This window comes from Trichosurus vulpecula, chromosome 4 (assembly GCF_011100635.1).
Source record: "Trichosurus vulpecula isolate mTriVul1 chromosome 4, mTriVul1.pri, whole genome shotgun sequence".
Lineage (NCBI taxonomy): Eukaryota > Metazoa > Chordata > Mammalia > Diprotodontia > Phalangeridae > Trichosurus > Trichosurus vulpecula.
The window spans coordinates 401,941,811-401,951,734 of record NC_050576.1 but is presented as its reverse complement, the minus strand read 5'-3'; the positions used below and the strand labels follow the sequence as shown (position 1 = coordinate 401,951,734).

Here is a 9,924-nt window from a genome sequence, read left to right as displayed (position 1 = left end):
TGAAAATCAATGCTGAAAACTAAATATATTAAAGAAAAAAAAAAGAAGTTATATGAGTTTCAGTGGGGGAGGTGGACACATGGCATTTGTAGCAGAGGCAGCAACAGCAGTCACAGCGGGCAGCTGAAGCCAGAGTCTGCCATTCCCTGGTCGCCCTTTAGCCAGCCCCACCCTGGCTCCAGCCCCTCTCAGTGGGGCACAGGGAGTGATATCCTTTTACCTGTTTGATTCAGAGACAACAGGTCCCGGGACAGTGGGTACCAGGCCATCGCAGCCATGGAGAATGGGGTCAGACATGATAAATATGAGCCCACAGCTGTGTCAGAACATGGAGATAAAAAAAAAAAGGCCGAAAAGGAGAAGCACTTAGATGAACTTAAGAAGGAAGTCTCAATTGAAGAACGTAAACTTAGCCTTGATGTGCTTCATCGGAAATACCTCACCTGGGGTCTAACAAGCCCTTGTGCTTCAGAAATTCTGACTCGAGATGGTCCAAATGCCCTCACACCTCCTCCCACCACTTCTGAATGGGTCAAATTCTGTCAGCAACTCTTTGGGAGTTTCTTGATGTTGCTGTGTATTGGCAATGTTCTTTGCTTCTTGGACAAGGGGATCCAAGCTGCCACTGAAGATGTGCCTCTGTTTGCCTTCGTCATCATCACTGGCTGCTTCTCCCACTACCAAAAAGCAAAGAGTTCAAAGATCATGGAGTCTTTCAAAAACATGGTTCCACAGCAAGCCCTTGTGATTACAAGGAGCATTGATTGCCTTTTTTCTCTACCAACTGTGTAGAAGGCAATGCCTGAGGCATCTCTTTATACACTGGGGATCAGACTGTTATGGGAAGATTGCTACACTTGCACCTGGGCTAGAAGGTGGCTAGACTCCCATTCCAGCAGAAATTGAGCATTTTTGAACAGCAGGATGACATCCTTAAGTACTACATCGAGATTGTCTTGAAGGTTGCCAGAGAGAGGGTGCTATTGTAGCTGTGACTGGGGATGGTGTGAACGATTCTCCTGCCCTTCCAGCTCTGATGTGTCCAAGCAGGCTGCTGATATGATCCTCCCTGAAGATAATTTTGCTTCTCTTGCGACTGGAGTCAAAGAAGGTCGATTGATCTTTGATAATCTGAAAAAATCCATTGCATATACACTGACCAGTAACATTCCAGAAATCACCCCATTCCTCATCTTTATCATCACAAATATTCCTCAGCCCTTGGGGACTGTCTCCATTCTCTGCCTTGACTTGGACACTGACATGGTGCCCGCTAGTTTCCTGGCTCACAAACAAGCTGAGAGTGACATCATGAAGAGACAACTCAGAAATCCAGAAGAACTGATGAATGAGTGGCTGATTAGCATGGCCAATGGACAGACAGGTAGGATCCAAGCTCTTGGAGGCTTCTTTACATATTTTGTGATTAGGGCTGAGAATGTTTTCCTACTCTCAGGCCTGTTAGAGATCCAAGTGATCAAAGGATGTGGAGGACAGCTATGGTCAGCAGTGGACCTATGAACAGAGGAAAATAGTGGAGTTCATTTGCCATCCAGCCTTGTCTTTGTGGTAGTGCAGTGGGCTGACTTGATCAATTGTAAGACCAGAAGGAATTCAGTCTTCCAGCAGGGAATGAAGAACAAGGTCTTAATATTTGGCCTCTTTGAAGAAATTATCTTTGCTACCTTCCTTTCATACTGAAGAGGAACGGTTGTATTGCTTCAAACCAACTTGGTGGTTCTGCAGTTTTTCTTACTCTCTCATTATCTGTGTGTGTGATGAGGTAAGAAAGCTTATCATCAGAAGGAGCCCTGGAGGCTGGGTGGAGAATGAAACCTATTACTAAGACCCCTGTTCTGCATGTCCTGGGCCATTCATATATTCTGCATCCATCACCACCTCTTCCTGTAAATCAGTCTTGGAATTCAGAATTTTAACCTGGTGGGAAAGAAGCAAAGCATGTGGGGAAAGTAAACATGTCCTAGAATGAACCATGTAGATATGGGGGGAGAAGGAAGGGGTCTGCCTGTATACATCCATCTATGGGAAGGATTTTATATACCTTTTTTGTTTTTGTCAAAAAGAAAAATCTGGAAAGACTGAAAGAGTACATTTTATATCTGGATTTTTACAATAAAGTTGGATTATAACTGAAAAAAGAAGTTATATGGCTCATAATCTTCTGCAACCTTTCTTCCTATTATTTTACAAATTTAACCTAATAATGCCAACCAAATCTTTAGTGAAGGAGAGAAATTGTTACCTGATTGCAGGATCAGAACAACTTCATGAGATAGCTGTCATTTGAATTGTGTCTCAACAGATGAGTACAATTTCTTTCTTTTTAGAAAGTTATTTATTTAGTATTTTATTTTCCCCAATTACAAGAAAAAAATAATTTTTAACATTGATTTTTAAAATTTTGAGTTCTAAATTTTCTCCTTCCTTCCCTCCTCATCCTCCTCATTGAGAAGGAAAGCAATTTAATATAGGTAATACATGTGTAGTCATGTAAAATATATTTCCACATTAGTCATGTTGTAAAAGAAAATATAGGAACTGCCCCCCCTCCCAAAAAAAGAGCAAGAAAAATAAAGTAAAAAAGTATGCTTCGATCTGTATTCAGATACCATAAGTTCTTTCTCTGGTGGTGGATATTTGTCATCCTAAGTCCTTCAGTGTTGTCTTGGATCATTGTATTGCTGAGAACAGCTAAGTCATTCCCAGCTGATCATCTTACAATAGTGTTGTTACTGGGTACAATGTTGTAATAGTAATTAAGGTGGGACTTTTTGCTTTTCTTCTCTTAAGTGCCTTTAATGATTCTGGCCTTTGTTTGAATGGGGCAGATAAAGTGAGATCTTTTTGTCTTGGAGTATTTCACAGCACTGAGACAATTGGGAGTCATGGATTTGTATATGATATGATCCTGGGGATGGAGAACTTTCCCAGACCCAGCCTGGGTGAGGTCAGAGCCCCCAGGGCTCCAAACTGGATATAATTGAGGAGAGCTTGGCCTTTGATTTTGGGGGCACACTCATGGAAGGAGTGTTGAGACTCTGGGCAAGCGGCAAACTGCCCCCCAGATGTTGGTACTGGTAACTATGTATTGTGATTTGAATGAGACAAGGTTGATGTTTGTAATTTCTGTTTGTGTTTGCCTTGAAGTTCGGGGGGCTGATCTTTGCCCCCTGAACTGTGAATGATATTTGTATGTTTGATTAAACTGAGATTATTAACCCCTTAAAGTTACTTTCCTTGGTAAAGCAGATCAAAGAGCCTGTGTTGGCAGCTTTCTGGGTGCTGGTTGGCGGATTTTACACCCCCAAGCAGCTGCTAGCAAGATTGTTGAAACAAATGTTCTCCTGGTTCTATGTACTTCCCTTTGCATCAGTTCATGTAGGTCATTCAAGGGTTTTCTAAGAGCATTCTTCCCATCATTTCTTATAGAACAATAGTACTCCATCACAGTTATATACCACAATTTGTTCAGCTATTCCCCAAAAGATGGGCATTCCTTCAATTTTCAATTATTTGCCCCCCAAAAAGAGCTGCTATAAATATTTTTGTACATATAGGTCCTTTTCCTTTTTGTTTTTTAATCTCTTCAGATACAGACCTAGCAGTGGTATTGCTGGGGCATAGTTCCAAATTGTTCTACACTATTGTTGAATCAGTTCACAACTCCAACAACAGTGAGTTATGTTGCAATTTTCCCACATCCTCAAGGATGGGCACAATTTCAAGAGAAGAAACTGATCTCAGGGCTTTTTCAGCAAATGATATAGTTGTGAACAATGTCAGACAGGCAGGAAAGTACAGGATATATGGTGGGTGGAGGCAAGGAGTTGTCCAATTTGGTTGGAAACTAGTGCACCTGAAGAGGTAAAAGGTTGAGAGGTGCTCGACACCCCAAAATATTGACGCACCGGGTCCTGCCGAAAGAATTCGACTCAAGCCTTCTCAGCCAAGGGAAAAGACAAAGTTTATTAGGGATTCACCATAATGGGCTGTCTTAAGAAATCCCACCCTCTATGATGCCTGTTTCCACAAGCGGGCCAGAGTCAACCTACTGAATTAGATTGAATCTGAGCCCCTTCATGGAGGCAAGATGGAGATTATATACACAAAGACTGTAGGAGGGATTGAGGGGTGGTCTGGGGTGACTAGAGGACGGGTTTAGGGAGGGTCTTGAGGGGAAGTCCAAGGAGGGCAAGGTGAGGTAATGGGATTAAGGGTGGGAAGTAGCTGAACAACAAAGGGCAAGGCTAGGTAGAGATTTGGGCCTAATGATAATGTGGCTTGTGGCCTTAGGGGAAGGCCAGATCCAGTTGGAAGATTCAAGGACAGTTCAAGGGGGCTCCCAGAGACTGTATTCCAGATTCAAGGGGGTTCCCAGAGACTGGGCACTCATCACACCCAAAAAGGAATAGGGAGAGATAAGGCTGAGGAAGGTAGAGAAGGTATTTGAGTTGTCCTTGAATGATATGGCAAGGAGTTTGAATTTTATTTGCTTGGCAATAGGGAACTATTGAGAGGTTTTCAAGAAAGGTGTGGACTAGATTCATGCCCTGATTTAGTCTCCTCTTTTCACAGCTCTGTGCTTTTATACAGGTGGTCTTTTGTGCTGACAACACATTCCATTCTCATCAGCACCATTTGAAATCTGTCAGACTGAGTTCAAGGGTGTTTCTTGTATAAAACCTTCCCTGATCAGCCCTAGCTAAAAGTGATCTTTCTCTTCTCAAATTGTACTGATGTATTTTCTAACAATGTTTCTTTGTCACTCACTTTCTACTTTGTATTATATTTATTTGTGTGTCTCATGCATTCAACCTCTTACCCCAACCTCACCCTTCCACACCCACATAAATTTTGGTATTCCTGAATGGCAGAGTGCATGTCACATGTTGAAAACTGTTTGTTGAACCAAATTTAATAAGGCACAAGGAGCATTGCTCTGGCAATACAGTAAAAAAATGGATAAGAGGAGGCAGAAAGTGGAGATCAGAAAACTTTATGAGATTGTTAGGTTATAGTGAGGGTTTGGACTACAGTGGTTGCGAATAGAAAACAGAAGTTGAGGTAGATGAAAGAGATTTTGGATGTAGAAAATGCATGATTTGACAAGTTATTGGTTACTATGACCTTAGGAAGGTGAGGGAGAGGAATACGAAATAGGACAATTAGGAATGAAAGAACAGAAATTATCTAAAGGGAGAAGAGGTAGACACCTGCGCTGAGGTGATCATGAATATAGCAGGCCTAATATGGCACAGAGTTCTATGAATAAAAAGGGATAAAGGAAATGGAATGGGTAGCTTGATGTTCCTAAACCCTTGTTATGCATTCAGTACATAGTTTGTTACACTGCAAAACATAAGTGAACATAGATATTCACATTCCACCTGAGTAGTTTGCTGGTTTTTGATGATGAATATAATGTAAGTCAGTTCTCTGGAGATTTCTGACTTTGAATTATCACATCACTGATACCTTGTTATTAAAGAAGCTTCAGATTAAGATAAAATGCTATTTGATGCTGAAAGGTAAGCATATCAACTAATTACTTGACAAGTTTTGAAAGAGATTTCTAGAAAACAAATAGGGAGAACACTTTTAAAGCACAATAATAATTATGAAGTGATGATGATAATGTAGTGCTCAGTTCCTTGAGTATTGACACCAAAGAAACAAACATGTGGCTGAGAAATGGTGTTATCTTTCCCCAGACAGAAGGTTTCCTCATGGTTCTCCAGAAAATCTGTCTTGAAGGAGAAAGTCTCAGACAAGCTGTCACATTATCAGTGTGACGCATAGTTGGAAGGAGGTGGGAGTATCCTCTTCTTGGAAGCATGGAGTATTTACATTACAACAATATAATAAAAATAATCAATTTATTATTATTTACAACAGAGGAAGGGGGAGTGTTGTTACAGATTGGTAATGGCAGCCAATGGAAATTTCCTTAAGTTAGTTACGGCTACTACCTGATTCCACAAGCTGAAGAACATTGTCTGAGGAACTGGTCCATCCACATTCACAATGAAGCAGAAAGGAAAATATTTGGAAGAACAAGAAACCTGCTCATGCAGATGGGTTAGTGTTGTCAAAGTCGAATAAGGAGCGGTACATTGACTTAGCTACAAATTAACATTGTTTATGTTGTATAATATTTTCATTTATTTTGTTAAACATTTCCCAATTACATTTTAATCTGGTTCTGGCCAAACCAGGGAGGTTGCAGGTCATATATGGCTGGCAGCCATGAGTGTGATCACCTCTGGAGCTGATAGGAAATTTCCTTGCAATTTTCTGGATGCCCAGAAGGCAAATTGCCATGTATTGTAATCTAGATAGGATATTTCATCTAGAAAACAGAATCTTATAAGAACTTAGATCTAAAGTTGGAAGCAATTTTAGAAGCCATTGAGTCCTAACTTTACTTTACACATGAGCAAACTGAGGCTTAGAAAGGTAAAGTGGCTTGCCCAAGGTCATACAGCTAGAAAGTATCCTAGATAGGATTGGAACTCAGGTCTTCCATACCACTCTAGCCACTTACCTGGTTTATCTAGCTAGCCTTTACATAACATTACAAGGCTAGGAAAACACTTTATATGTTACCTTATTTGATATAAGCCTGTGAGGTAGGAGCTACTGTTATCTCAGTTTTTATAGATAAAGAAACTGAAATAGGGAAGTTTTCCTGAATCCAAGTTTAAAACCCTATACAGTGCATGATCTAGCTGCTCTTTTCAGAGTAAAAACTGGACATACGAACAGAAAAAGTGAAACAATCCCAGCTCTTAGTTAGCTCACATTAGAGGTAGAGCCAAGATGGCAGGGAGTCGCCTGAGCTCACCCCAAAAGCCGTCCAAATACCTTTAAATAATGACTCAAAACAAATTCTAGAGTCGCAGAACCCACAAAAGACAGAGTAAAACAGTTTTCTAGTCTAAGACAACTTAGGGCAGCAGGAAAGGTATATTGCATCTAGGTAAGAGTGGAGCACAGTTCAGTGCTGGCCACACCAGCACAGCCCCAGCCCTAGCAAACCAGGAGCAGGACTTGGGAGCCACTGAATCACCAGTGGTAGTGACTGCTTGCAGACCTCTCAGCCCACACATAAGTTAACTATGCCCAAAGGGCTATAAAACCAGGCATACCCTTTGACCTAGCAATACCATTACTAGGTCTGTATCCCAAAAGAGATTTTTTAGAAAAGGAAAAGGGCCTATATGTACAAAAATATTTATCTGAGGGCAAAGAATTCTAATTGAGGGGATGCCCATCAAATGGAGAATGGCTAAACAAATTGTGATATGTGATTATGATGGAATACTATTGTGCTATGAGAGATGATGAGCAGGATGCTCTCAGAAAAACCTAGAAAGACTTATAGGAGCTGATGCAAAGTGAAATGCACTATGTACAAAGTAATAGCACCATTGTAGGGTGATCAGCTGTGAATGACAGCTGTTCTCAGCAATACAGTGATCCAAGATAACTCTGAAGAACTTATGATGAAAAGTACTATCTGTCCCCAGAGAAAGAACTGATGATGTCTGAAGCGTACTTTTTTACTTTATTTTTCTTGAGGTTTTTTTGGGGGGAGGAAGGGTCTATGTTTTCTTTCACACCATGACCATTAAGGAAATGTTTTGCGTGACTACACATGTATAACATATCAAATTGCTTGCCTTCTCAATGGGGGGAAGGTGTAAGGAGAGAAGAAGGGAGAGAATTTAGAACTCAAAGATTTTTAAGAAATGTTAAAAACTGTTTTTACATGACACTGAGGAAAAATAAAATACTAAATAAATCCTAAAAAAAAAAAAAAAACGAACTAGGAAGAGCACTAGCAGTAGCAGCAGAAGAAGGAGGAGGAGGACGAGGAGGAGAAGAAGGAGGAGGAGGAGGAGGAGGAGGAGGAGGAGAAGAAGAAGAAGAAGAAGAAGAAGAAGAAGAAGAAGAAGAAGAAGAAGAAGAAGAAGAAGAAGAAACTCACATTAATTGGAGGAGATAAAAGACAATATAAAAGAAAATTCGGCATACTAAAGGCCTGGAAGTCTTAAAGAAGCAGTGACAGATAAAGGCTTAGGGAAGGTGTGAGCACTATCTTTCCATTTTTGAAGGCTGCTACAGTGGAAGGCATGCTTCAGATGGCAGCCACCAATAAATAGAAGCTAGAGAAAAGCAAATTTGAGTATCAAGACCTTCCTAACAGTTGAAGATTTCTGAAAATGAAAGGGATTGACATGTGGCAGTGAGTTATCTCCCCTGGAGGTTTACAAAAAGAGGTCAGATTGAGATAATAAATAGCCAAAAGATTAATATATAGGTGAAGTGGTAGAATACAGGAGCAAGGAAAAAGTAGCTAATGCAGGGGAGTGGAGACTTGGGGTTAAAGGCCCTCTATAAATTTTTAATACAACTTAGATTAGTTAATTTTTAATTTATTATTTATTGTCTTTAGTGTATTTAGCCTTATTATGATTTTTGCAAGCATGCAATATTAAGCAATGCAAATGATGACAAGAAAATATGATGGATCCAAGACATAAACAAAACTCAATGGATATTAACATGGGATGCTATGCCCTAAGAAGTCCCAAAGAATGGCAGATTCTTGGAGACTAGTCAAAACATCTTGGGAGTATGCTGATGCACAAACACAAAAAGACCACTTCAGGAGCATCTGAGGCATTTACTTGCCAAATTTTGGCCTAGTCATTTTCTGTAATAATGTAATGTATGCTAGTTAGGGTACAGAACAACTGAGGTGGGATCTTTATTTATTTATTTATTTGTTTGTTTGTTTGTTTTGATGGTGGGGGAGAAGCTAAGGAAAGAATCATGCCTGCCAACATTATAGAATGTGAGAAGAAAAGAACACATTTTAGTGAACGTCAAATAATGTTTTTTCTAAGAACATTTTTAAATTAAGTATCTTGTATATCATGAGCTCTTTCCTTACAACTTTTAGCCAGAACTAGGAGTACCTTTAGATAAATGTAGGTTTCTTCTGTGTTAATCTTGATCCTGTCCATGACAAGAAAAATGTAGAAAATAAAACCATCAACCTACAATAAAGGATGTCATAGTAGGTATTCTTGCTTTGGGTATAGGATATTTTAGAGAGTTTCCAGAGTCCCTTTAATGCTACAATTATCCAGACAGCAAGAAGGCTAATTGTAACCAATGATACCCCTCCATTGGTCCTAGGTCATCCCTAGAGCTCAGCTGGGCTTCACTGGTCACATGACTTAGAAAATGGAAGTCACAATTCTTTATGGTGAGATGAAGGACCATGAAGCATTACCATCTACCTTATATCATGAAGTCCTCCAGATGTTACAATGGGCCCTCTGTATGAAATCTATTATTCTTCAGACCCCCAGCACTGTCTTCTGACCTGTTTGACTTTTCTATTTGCAAGTTAGAAAGTGCCTTAGAGCTCATGACTCCTACCTCCTTCATTTTTCATGTGAGGAAACTGAAGCCCAAAAAATGACTTCACCAAGATCATGCAATGACTAAGCAAGAGACCCAGGATTATTCAATATATGCCAAGATGGAATTGGTATTATTTTTCATTCACCATATTTTCATGTCTCCTCTAATTCCTTTCTCTAATGATTTAAAATGGAAAGATTTTATAATTAGAAAAACAGCATAAGAAATATGACAGAGTATGACAGAGGTAGGCTCTTAGTTTGCCTTCATAGTAAGTGACTAATACAGGAACGAATGTGACATTCTAGTCAAGTTCTATTTCTTTATTTTACATTTTTTAAAAATTTCATATTTTTAGTTTTCAACATTGATTTCCACAAGATTTTGAGTTACAAATTTTCTCCCCATTTCAACCCTCCCCCCACCCTAAGATGGCATAAATTCTGATTCCCACTTTCCCCAGTC

General features: G+C 39.8%; 1 pseudogene; it reads left to right on the top strand.

The window, feature by feature from the left end:
• Positions 1 to 276: 276 nt before the first annotated feature.
• Positions 277 to 1,846, top strand: LOC118847324 (annotated as a pseudogene).
• The last annotated feature ends 8,078 nt before the right edge of the window (positions 1,847 to 9,924 follow it).